Source organism: Balaenoptera acutorostrata, chromosome 1 (genome assembly GCF_949987535.1).
Source record: "Balaenoptera acutorostrata chromosome 1, mBalAcu1.1, whole genome shotgun sequence".
Lineage (NCBI taxonomy): Eukaryota > Metazoa > Chordata > Mammalia > Artiodactyla > Balaenopteridae > Balaenoptera > Balaenoptera acutorostrata.
In genome coordinates this window covers 78232509-78244493 of record NC_080064.1, presented here as the reverse complement: position 1 = coordinate 78244493, position 11985 = coordinate 78232509, and the positions used below count along the sequence as shown (strand labels likewise).

At 39.7% G+C, this 11985-nt stretch overlaps 1 non-coding gene across 1 annotated transcript; it reads left to right on the top strand.

The window, feature by feature from the left end:
• The first annotated feature begins 2088 nt into the window (after positions 1 to 2088).
• LOC114236574 (U6 spliceosomal RNA) lies at positions 2089 to 2197 on the top strand. The gene has a single exon (XR_003622497.1). It is a non-coding gene; the product is annotated as a U6 spliceosomal RNA (small nuclear RNA).
• Positions 2198 to 11985: the final 9788 nt, after the last annotated feature.

The following is an 11985-nucleotide window of genomic DNA, read 5'->3' as shown; positions in this document are numbered from 1 at the left end:
ATGTGAATCATTGCCTAAAATACTTTCCACTCATTCCTCTCCCTTAATCTTTACAACAAGTCTAAGTGTTAAATAATATAATTATTCCATTTTACAGATGAGAAAACTGAGGCTTCAGAATTTAAATCATAGCTTAAAGTAAAACAGCTGTGAATTTTCAGTGTGTGAGATCTTTGCCATGTTCAGCAACTTTGGAATTCATTCTTTTATTCAACTAATATTATTAAGCATGCATTTACTATGGGCTATGCATTGTTTCAAGTTCTGAGTGTATAGTAGTGAACAAAATGGACTAAAGTTTCTGTCCTTGTGAAGTTTAAGTTCTAGTGAGGGAGAGAAGCAATAAACATAGTAAATATGTAAACTATGTAGAATGTTAGAAGGTGATGGGTGCTATGGAGGACAAACAGAATAGGACAAGCGGGAGCTGGGAGTGTGAGGAGAGGGGGTGCAATATAATTTCAAATAGGTTGGACAGGGTTGCCTGTTGAGATGGTGACTGTTGAGCAAGGTTTGAAGAAGGTGAGGGAATGAGTCATGTGATGTCAGAGGGAAGAGTGTTCCTGTCAAAGGGGACAAATAGTGCAAAGGTCCAGAGATGTGACTATGCTGTTTGTGTTTGAGAAGCAGTGTGTCCAGTGGGACTGGAGTAAAGTGAGCAGGGGAGGGTAAGAAATAGACCAGAGATACCAGACCATATAGCCCTGTAGACCTTTGCCAGGGCTCTGGCTTGCACTGTTTGTAGAGTGAGAGACATGGAGGAATTTTGAGAAGAGAAGTCACATGACCTGGTGTATATTTTAAAAGGATCACTTGGCCAGTTCATTGAGAATACACTGTAGGGGATAAAGGTGGATGTAAGGAAATCAAAAACTGCTCATTCCTGGTACAGAATGAAGTGAATTAGAACGGGCTTCCAATCTCATTTGGTGTACATTAAACTCAGTTAGTTCATTTTCCATATAGCAAAACGAGTAAGCTGAGGAGGCCTGTTTGAACACCTATTTATCTTGGCCAAATATTTTCTTCTTGCATCTAGAAGTCATTTATTTGGCCATGTTGGTGCTATAACCAAAATGAGTTTTTCTATAATAGTGACATAAATCCTGGAATTCCAATAGAAGTTTAGATTATATAGGACTTTTTTTTTTTTTTTTTTTTTTGGTGGGTGGTATATTCCAACTACTTTTTATCAAAACCAGTACAATTTCCAGTGTAGACTGAGTAGTGATTTGAGAACACCACCTATCCAGGTCCTGTCTGAAGCCAGGATATACATTAATAGTGAAATATCATTAGCAGTCATATGCTACTATGCATAACAGGATCAGAGCCATGATCTTTTGAAAACAAGGCATGGAAAACTGACACAATGGGAATCTGATCTCTAGATTTCAGATCCATACAACTGAGCCTAGATGAGGAATTTGATGCTGTTGTTCCTATTGAACTGATAGAACTGGAAGTCACATAAACTGCAGTAAGCTCATTTATGGATATTCAAGTAACTTTTTGGACCATGCTTGGGTTAATGATAGGGCAGAAATGCCATTAGAGCAGAATACTGTTAATCCACTGGTGACATGCATTAGTGATACTTGAAAAGTTGTACAGTAATGGGGACTTTTGTAGTTTTAGCTCATCCCCCTATTAAGATTTGTAGGTGTTTTATATAAACGTATGATTCTCCCATTCACCCTCAGCGCATGACTCAGATCCCTTTAACCTACCAAGGGACACGCTCAAGAAGGCTTTCTGTTAATGGAATGTGACTGCCTTGTTTTCTTTCAAAATGCAATACAGTTACTTTGGAATTACAAGTCTACTGTGTGACCAAGAAGTATCCTCAGCTGAAATGCAGATTGCACAGTGTATTGGAAATGTGAATCGTATTTTCGTTATTTACTCAAGGGTTCATGATTGGGAGCAGAAGTGCAGCAAAAAGAGGAGACTTTTCAAGAAAGTACTGGATTAATCTGAGGTTCTTCCCCTTCATATCTGATTTATCTTTTGCCATGAATTGACCAAAGCCTTTATGGAAGATATGCTCAGACAATGACAGTCAATTACCTGTTAGAAATATCTGTGATGCTCGACTCAACAGCACATACACTAAAAAATTTGAACCGTATGGAGAAGACTAGCATGGCCCCTATGCAAAGATAGTATGCAAATTCGTGAAACACTCCCTATTTTTAAACTAAACTTATTGTGATCATAATTTTGTAATAAATATATATATCAAATCATTACATTGTACACCTTAAAGTCATACAATGTTACATGTCAATTATACTTCAATAAAACTGGGAAAAAAATAGAAGAATTTGTGTTTGGAGGCTGGAGGGAGAGCCAAAGAGTCAGGTAAGGCAGTCCCATCTTTTGAGACTATAGTCAGGAATTTAGCAAGAAATTGAAAATGCAAAATGCTGTATTAAGCACATATGTAGTTACCTGAAATCCGGCATCATTTTAAAACAAAGTGGTTAAGAGGGTATAAATGTTAGTATTCCATTGCCATCCCTGCCACCACAAATCTACAGCCTACTATTTTCCTACCATACATTTTCTAATGATGCTTCTGTTGATAGAAAGCCCTAGTCATTTTTTATTAATGGTTGCTGTGACTTCTTCCCGCTCTCTTTCCATTGGCACAGCATTTACTGATTAAAGATGCTGGGTGAGTCAGAATATTCCTTGCATAATGATTGGTTAGTTGGAATGGGTACCAGCTCTTCCTTCGTGATAAAGAACAGTGTATATAAATAAGGGTAAGAGATTTTCTTGATGTTCAAGGTCTTTGGTCTCTGAGTTACAGACTATAAATATTTCTTGGGCCACATTCTAGATGCAGAACTTCCACTGAAGTCAACAGAAATTTTGTGACAAAATTAATGGTAGGAAAATGCACTATGATTATTTATTATTTTTTCTTTTTGACTGCTCTGAAGATAATTTGGTGCATAAAGTATTGAAGAAGTATTGAGCTTTTCTAGTGGCTCATTTTCATGCAAATGTTTATCACATTTCTGGGTATTGTTTTCCTCTATCATATATATTTCCATCTTCCATGGGTAAATCAAAATCTTCATCCACATTGCACATTCAGCCTGTATTCTCATTAATTGTTACGAATATGTGATTTTCATTTATGATTTTAGTGGGTGTTTCTGAAAGTTCCACGGCAGTATCTGGGCAGGGAATGGTGTCTGTGAATCAGAATCACTACACCTAATTTTATTTTTCTTCTGTGTACTCATTTCTCTAATCCTTTCCCAGCAAACAGGAGGGATTCCTGTTTGGATTCTTTTTTATCTTAATTTTCAGAGACCCCCTGCCCCCCATGTATAGACTTTAGGTTTAATTTTGCTTTTTCTGTTATGCATGGTTCAGGGAACAATGGAAGCGAATCTTGAGTCCCCTCTTCCTTTCTGTTAACGTTCACATCTAAGCCACCACCATGGTTTAATCTGACGAGTGTAAGCACCTCCTAAGAGGTTTTTCACCATGTTCAGTTTCAGTCCCTTCTAATCTCTCGATGCTGATGTTAGAATGATCTTTTAAAATGCAGAGATGATTCTGCCTCTCTCTGCTTAAAACTCTTCTTATTGTCCTTAGGATAAGCAAATTCTTGAACATAGCTCATGGAGCTCTATATACTCTGGTCCCTACTTGCCTCTCCATGCAGTTGTTCCACCCTCTCCCTCACTCTACGCTCCAGCCACAGGGACCTGCTCTCAGATCCCCACATCATCACTTTCTTTCACCTCCAGGCCTTTATACACTATTGCTTGGCTCACTACTCCGCCCCACATGCCCCTGAGTATATCCTACTCATCATTCAAGTCTCAGCTTAAACTCCCCTCTTCTGAGTGGCCGTTCCTACTGCCATAGATGGGCTTTGCATTCCCACAGGATCCTGCACTTGACCTTTCAAACTAGCCATCACACCTGTGACTTTTTGTTTAAAGTCTATCTTCCCCACTAGATTGTTTTCTTTGTTAGCAATCTTTGTTAGCATGGTCACTGAAGCCAGTGACCATACCTGTGTTTTTTATTGCTCTGTCCCCAGCACCTTGCACAGAAAAGGTGTTTGGACACCTAACAGGTATGTAATAAATGTTTGTTGACTTCCTAATTCCACTGCTGTCCTCAGTTACTCCTTTTACACTGCTATCAGTAGATGCAAGTTCATCTCTTTCCAAGGAGACAATGGGATACTCTTTGAAGGTTGCACAGATACTCATTGTCCATTATGATTTTCTCTGGAGCTTCTTCCTGATGTTAATTTTTACCCTCAGAGCTCACTCTTCTCTGGAGTGACTGAAACATCCATGTGTGAGTGGGAGATCACTAGCCTGGGAGATGGAAGCCTTGAATTTGAATTTGCCTATGACGTTACGTTTTAACTTGGGCAGGTCATTTAATCTCTCTGGTTATTATTCCCCTAGGCCACAAAATGAGATGAACAGACTAGACTGAATCTATAGGCTCTTCTCTGATGCTAAGAAGACATTTTGTGCACTTCTGGGAAGAGTTAGCCCACTGTCCTGGAGTGCAGAAGAGAAAACGACTGAAAGGTGGTCAGATGGAAATTCAGCATCTCTTCCTAGAGTGAAGGTTAGAGCTTGACCTGGAGAGGGCTGAGGATAGGTTGTCTGTTTCCTCCAACTTGTGCCCTCCTTCTTCTCGTTCCTCTGTGATTCATGGCAGCCCTAGGCAGTTGGGGCTTATGGAGACAGAGCTGATGGGGGACACACATGAAACATTCTCTCACCTGGATTAGAAGCAAGCCAGGAGAGTGTATAAACACATGGTGGAGGTCGTTCGTGTATGTGCGTGGAGGTGGTGGGGTGATTGTTATTGCCTGCTATCTAATCATTGTATCTTTATTCATATAATAGCCACATTGCTAAAGAGTGTTTAATGTATAATTAGTGAAAGAGTGTAAGACTTAGAATTAGACTGACTGGGATTTAAATTCCAACTCCATCACTGTGGTGTGTGTGTGTGTGTGTGTGTGTGTGTGTGTGTGTGTGTGTGTGTGTCTGTGTGTCTGAGAGAGAGAGAGCAACAGAGACAGAGACAGAGAGACACTGAGACCCAAGGCAATTAATTTGATTTCTATGAATCTTAGTTTCCTCCTCTACCCATTTATGGTAGTAACTATGGCATGGCATTAAGGATTTTAAAAGATCACATTTATATGATGAGTTATTAGTGTTCCCTTAGCGTGTCTTCCCTCTTCTTCTGATAATGCCATTCTCCTCTAGAGAACTTGCTCTTGCCTACTTAGATCATGTCTCTGATGTAAGGGGCTGCCAATCAAGTAGCAACTAGTTGTTCTACAGAAGTCCACCTTAACCATCTTTAAAGCAAGGATCTGCAGATGAACTGAGCCTAAACAATCAGGGTATAGCCCTGGATCTTTGAAATTGAGGCTTAGGTGAGGCTTTCTGGTAGTGAAGGTTTGAAAATGCAGACTCAGAAGGTTTTGGCAACTGGGGTCCTAGCTTCTCAGAGAATTCCGATTTGCAGTAGGAGACATGGATAAAGGTGAGGTAACAATAGGAGAGGATGGATTCTGGTACGATCAAATCTTTTGGTCTAGTCATTCCCAATTACACTCTTACTCCTCCCTGTCACAAGAGACAATAAATTTACCTTTTTGCCTAAGCCGGCTCAAATTGCAGGCCAGTGATTTACGTATCAAAGAGTCAAAACTAGTAGAGTAGCATACTGTAGACCCTGGGGACTTTACATTTCTTCTTCACAGAAATATGATGTTATTTTGTGTTTCCTATTAGTCTAGGCCCAGACATCAAGGGTTGAAAAATCAAGAGCTTCTATGTTCTGAATTCCAAGTTTTTAATAAATCACTGATCTCTCCTTTCACTTTCCCCCAGAGATTTAATTACTAATCCAAATAATATTTTTAATACTTTGAGGCTTTAGAAATATAACAGGTGTGGATAGTTAAATACACTAATGTATATTATTGCCAACAATGTAAAATTGGCACAATATTTTAAGGTGTTCGTTTTGTAGTAAGTGTCCAAAGGCTTTGTTTATATTCTTTCACTCTCTGATTCTACTTCTTGTATTCTATCCTATGGAAACAAGCTTGGATATGAACACTGATATATGTGCAAATTTATTTATTGTAGCTTAATTTGTAAGGATGAAAAATGAAACAACTCAGTAAATTTTCAAACTCAGGGAGTTATTTAAATTTTATGCACCCTTTTGAATAATTTTTAGAATATTTGATGACATGAGAAAACTCTGGATATATTTTTCAGTGAAAAATAAAGAATATATAAAATAGTATATATAGTATATTTCTAATTTTCAATACACACACAAACACACACGCAAAGTATATGCGTATGTTCAGAGCTATATAGCAAAAATACCAACAATGGTTCTTCCCTAGGCAATTGGGTTTCCAGTGTATGGAAGACGTTGTGACTGACTTCCCAGCATCCATCCCGTTATCCTCTCTACCTCCATACCAGGTGCGACAGCCATGCAATTTGACAAGGCTGACTTTTACCTTGAGTTCCATAGGTGGCCCATCATTGAGAGAGGCTAATCAGCATGATCCCATCCCTCTAGTTATGCTTATTAGGTTAGAGGTAGACACATAATCCAGGCCCATGCCATTTAGTGCAATCATTATCTTGGCATTAATGTCTGATTCAGAGATAAGCATGTACTTTCATTTGAACCAGTTAGAAAGACTTGAAGGATTTTAGTTGGGTGGTAGATACCCATTCTCTCTCCCTGATCATGGATGAGGAAACATGAAGTCCCAGGTGATATCGGAAGAGATTTTGTGACTGTAGAAGCAAGTTGGCCTTAAGGGTAACTGACACACAGAACATGGAGCAAAGGTGTCATGCGACCTTGTATCTGGTGGCATTGTCACATTTCTGAATTAAAATGGCACTGAAGTCTACCCTAATTTCAGAATGAGCTAATATATTATCTAATCATTTAAGGTAGATGGCATTGAGGTTTTCATTACATTAAAAAAAAAAAAAACCAGATCAAACTTAAAGTGGTGTACATTTTATTCTTTATACTTTCCAGTATTTTTAAAAGATTCTCTGCCCTGAACACATATTGCTTTTATAATTAAAAAATTATTTATTTAAAAAATTGTTATTAGCTAAGAATTGGCAAGGACCCATTAAATCAGTATGTATTTTTCTCTCCTTACTCACTCTCCCCCTTCTCCTGAATCTCCTTCAATTCTCTTCCCCCAATTCCCACAAGAGCCAGAGAAGCCAACAAAATGTCAAAATTTTGTCACTCCATTAATTAGGAGACGAATTGGGTGAGGCACAACCTACATTCTGTGAAATTGATTGGCAAGTGACTGGCAGAGCTACCCTCTTGCTAAAGGGGCAATGGCAGAAATGGGATTGATCACCGTTTATCACCATGTGGCTCATTCTAAACACATAGAAACCTGGGAGGATTCAGAGTCACTGGTTACCGTATGCTGACCCAAGAAGCTCCAAAGCCAGGATCTAAAACTCCCTTACCTAATTCGGCAGTGTGCTCAAAGGAAGAAACCCCAGGAGCAATGTGGATTGCAAAAGCTAGAAGTAAACTTAAACCAGGCACATATTCCTATCCAGTGAGTTACAGTCATGTCAAATTGGTAAGGCCTGATGCATTTGGGAGAAGGTTCTTTTTGAGGGAGGTGAGCCTGTAGAAAATGGTGAGGGGATAACGAAGTAGCCCCAGAACCCTACTGACAAGGTGATTCAGAAATGGACCTGGAGAGGAACAAGGGAGCCAGCCGCCAAGGAGCTTTAGAGTATCAAGTAGACAGCTCTCATAAATACTACCTTGGGGAAGAAGGATGCTCGCTGGTAGACTCTGTCTAATGAAGGCACCCCATCCCTGTTTCCCCACACCCCATTGCTCCTGGTTCCAGATTATATGCACGGTGGGACTGCCATTGACTAGATGTGAAATCTTAGGCCAGCCACTTGACCTCTCTGTCCTTGAGTTTTCTCATCTGTAAAAGGGCTGAGAGTCAGACCAGATTACCTCTAAGGACTCTGCCTGCTTTGAAACTCTGCAGTTCCACAGTTGGTCCATCCATCTGCCTGTCTGCACAGGTCAGCCAATGAGGAGAGCCCTGGAAGCCTGAGCCCTCTGGAGTGTAGTGTTGAGTCCCTGCAGGGGAGGAAGGCATCTTCCCGAAGTGGTGCTCTCAGGAAGGCCGGGGGCTTGTGAAGTCGACGCTGAGCTCCTTGCAGCTGCTCTGCAGAGGGGGAAAAACCTGGATTTTAAAGAAGCGAATGGTCCCTTTTTGTTTAAACAAAATTAACTCACAGCTGCAAGCAGCACAATGAAAGCACATTTTAAAATAATCAGATGCTTTGGGGGCCTCCTTCTGCTGCCAGAACAACTTCAGTACGAGTTGCTGCCGGCTGCCTTTCAAGGCTGCAGCCTGTGGCGCCAACCGTCCGGGGGTGCAGTGAAGCCGAAAGCTGTTGGTGTCAGAAAAGAGGCCGCAAGTTTTATGATCTCAGGGACCCTAAAGGCCTCAGCTGTTTATTTGTTTGTTCTGTTCTCATTAGGATGTTACATATTTTTGAAAGGCACGTTGTTTTTAAAGAGTCATTTCCTTAAACACTTAAAAAAATGTCCAGTGATCTTTTAAATTTCATTTGATTATCTAATCTTTATTTTATAACAGTAATGAAGTGTGAGCCCGTGCAGTCACTGAGAGGTGCTTGAGATGACCAAGGTCTAAAATCATGCTAGTTTCTGAATTTCCACCTACACTCAGTACATTGATGTTTAGATGAGGATGCTGTATACTTAGAGGATTGTTTTTTGGTTTTTTAAATATTTATTTATTTATTTATTTAATTTTTTGGGCTATGTCAGGTCTTAGTTGCGGCATGCGGGGTCTTTGTTGCAGTGCTCGGGCTTCTCTCTAGTTGTGTCACGCAGGCTCCAGGGGCTCTGTAGTTTGTGGCACGTGGGCTCTCTTGCTGAGGCTCTCGAGCTCAAGAGTTGTGGTGCACGGGCTTAGTTGCCCAGTGGCATGTGGGATCTTAGTTCCTGGACCAGGGATTGAACCCACATCGCCTGCATTGGAAGGTGGATTCTTTACTGGACCACCAGGGAAGTCCCAGAGGATTGTTTAAAATATTCTATTCCATCATGATGTATCTGCATGTTGTTCAAGCTGCTGAGTTGACCTTAGAAGAAAAAGACATAATGGAGTTGAATAATTTGAGAAAAGCCTAATAAAATACTTAACACGTTGGAAGGGTCGACTTTGTCTCAGAGAATTAAGATTCTTCATCATGAGGAGCTGAAGTCCAAGAATCGCCTTGATCACTGGGGCTGGGCACAGGGACTTATAGTCAGGTGATTCCTTCTGGGCCACCTGTTAATGGTGTGACCCTGGGCAAGGCTCTGCATCTTCCAGATTTCTTGCCTGCACAGCAGAGATCAACACTGCTAACTAACCTAATGTCATGAGGGCCAAATAGGAGTGCATGTGTATAGTAAGCATACATTCTGCTCATGGCAAGAGTCTAGCCTGGCAAATATTTATTGAGCACCTACTATGTTTTCAATAAATCTTTCCTTCTCTTTATTTTAAAGCACAGATTTAGCTATCAAATATCAGGAATTTAAATGGATTTAATATCTTCTGGAGATTGAAAAAGTAGACATAGGACCAATGAAAAGCAATACTGGGTAGAAAAAGAATGGATCTTTTCACCTGAAGACTGAAAGTCTCACTAAGTTCAAAAAAGTTTTATATATTAAAAGATGCTCTATATTTACTAGACTTTAAGGGAAAACTGGGAAACAAAATTTGAAGCAGGTCTAATATCTTGAGGTTGCTGTTCCGGAAGTCAAACCCATCTTAACATCAGAGTTAGGAACCTGGCTGTGATTGAAAGACACTTCCTTTGTTCTCTTTATAATTAATAGTGATGGTACTATCTATTATTATTATAGTTAAGAGTATCGGATAAAACCACATCATGTTGTTAAGGCCTAAGTCTGTCTTTCTTTAATCTGACAGTTGTAACAACAATGATAATAATAATGTCAAAGTCATTCTAAACTCTGTACATATAGTACCTCATTAATACTCATAACAATTCTTGTGGTAGTTCCTGTTTTTTATTTTCTCCATTTTACAAATGAGGAAACTGAGACACAAAGAGGTTAAATGACTTGTCCAAGGTCACACAGCTTAATGGTAGAGGCAGAATTTGAAGAAAAGCAGTTGGCTCTGGAGTCTGCACTTAAACCACTTATTTATTATACAATCATTTTCTTAACTATGAATTAAGTGTTGTCACAGCTATCTTGAAACACAATATGCCATCTTAAACACCTAAAATCTGGACTATATATTATAGTTTGGAAAAAAATTTCCTTGAAGTTTGCAGTGCTGTTTGTAATTGGTATCTAGAGGAAGATGCCCTTAGGAATTTAACATGTTCTTCCATTAAGCATGTGAGTCTATGAGCACAATATTTTTATTGTGATGTAGCTGTTTGGTTTCCTTGGAAGTTGGAGGAAAGTCCATCATGTCACAACATGTCAGCCAACCGTAAGTCAAAAAACCTTATCCAGGAATATGCCTGCTACATTGTGAGCACTGTACAAGGTGCAATTTCAAGAGAATAACAAGAATTTCCCTTTGACAAACATTCTCCTGCCTTCTAGAAGCTTAAGGGCTAATGAATCATGTCACCTCAACATAGAAAGAATAAAGAAACAGAAGACTGGGGAAAATATGGCTGTGTATACCATAAATGTAGTCCAATAAACCATTCTATTCCTAAATATTCTTTAAATCCATTTTCCCTACACAGCCCCTGCCCTTTACTTCCCTAGTCCTGACTCAGATCCTTACCACTTCCTCCCATAGCATCGCAGTAGCCTTCTACTTGGTCTCTCTTCCTCCAGTGTCTTTCCTTCCAATCCATTTCCACACCCTCTCCAGGTGACCTTGCTGAAACAGAAAACTGAGCCCAGGACTATTCTGTTGAGAACCCTCCCCTGACTCTTCATCACCACAGAGTAAAGCTTGATCTCCTTACAGTGACATATAAGGCCCTCCACAAAATCCTATGCATGGTTTTCCAACCTTTCTTCCCTGATGAATTGTGCCCTTCATGCTTTGCTCTTTCAAGCATTTGGAATGCCTTTTCTGCTCTTGTCTGCTGGGAGAAATCCAGTGAATCCTCTCAGACTCAATTTAACCATCACCTCATTGGAGAATCCTCCTTTGACCACCTCCTTACTAATCCCTCAGTCAGAAATAATTCTCTCACCTCTGTGCTCTCATAACACTTTATACAAACCTTTATTACAGCCCTTCCCATGATGTTTTGTAATTCTTGGACTACATGTCAATCTTCTTCACCAGAGGAAGGGCCCTGTAAGGTGAGAATTGTGTCTGCACATTCTATCTGCAGTATCTGACACAAAAAATGTGTTCAATAAGTGATTGTAGATTGAGGAATCAATGAATGATGGAACAAATCATTTTGCTTAAGTAAAGGGAGAATTTTGGAAATTTTCTCTAAGTTTCTATAATGAGCTGACTTAAATATCAGTTCAGTTGGTGTAGAGAATATGACATGGCCCAGATGGCACAGAGTCTGGGGTCCAGTCCCAGACTGTCACTAATTAGCCCTGTGGTCTTGGACAGATCACCTAACCTAGATGCCTCAGTGTCTTCATCCAGAAGATAAGGATACAGATATCTAAAACCCCCCGGGTTGCCATTAGGATTGAATAAAAGTAATTCGTAGTCAAAATGCTTTTGAAAAATATCAATACAAATAAGAAGGCATTTCAGCAAAGCTTCTCATAACCAGGATTTTTATATTTAATTCCATGCCAGGGAGGCATAACATATATGTACATATATACATATATATGTGTGTGTGTGTATGTGTGTATATATATATATAT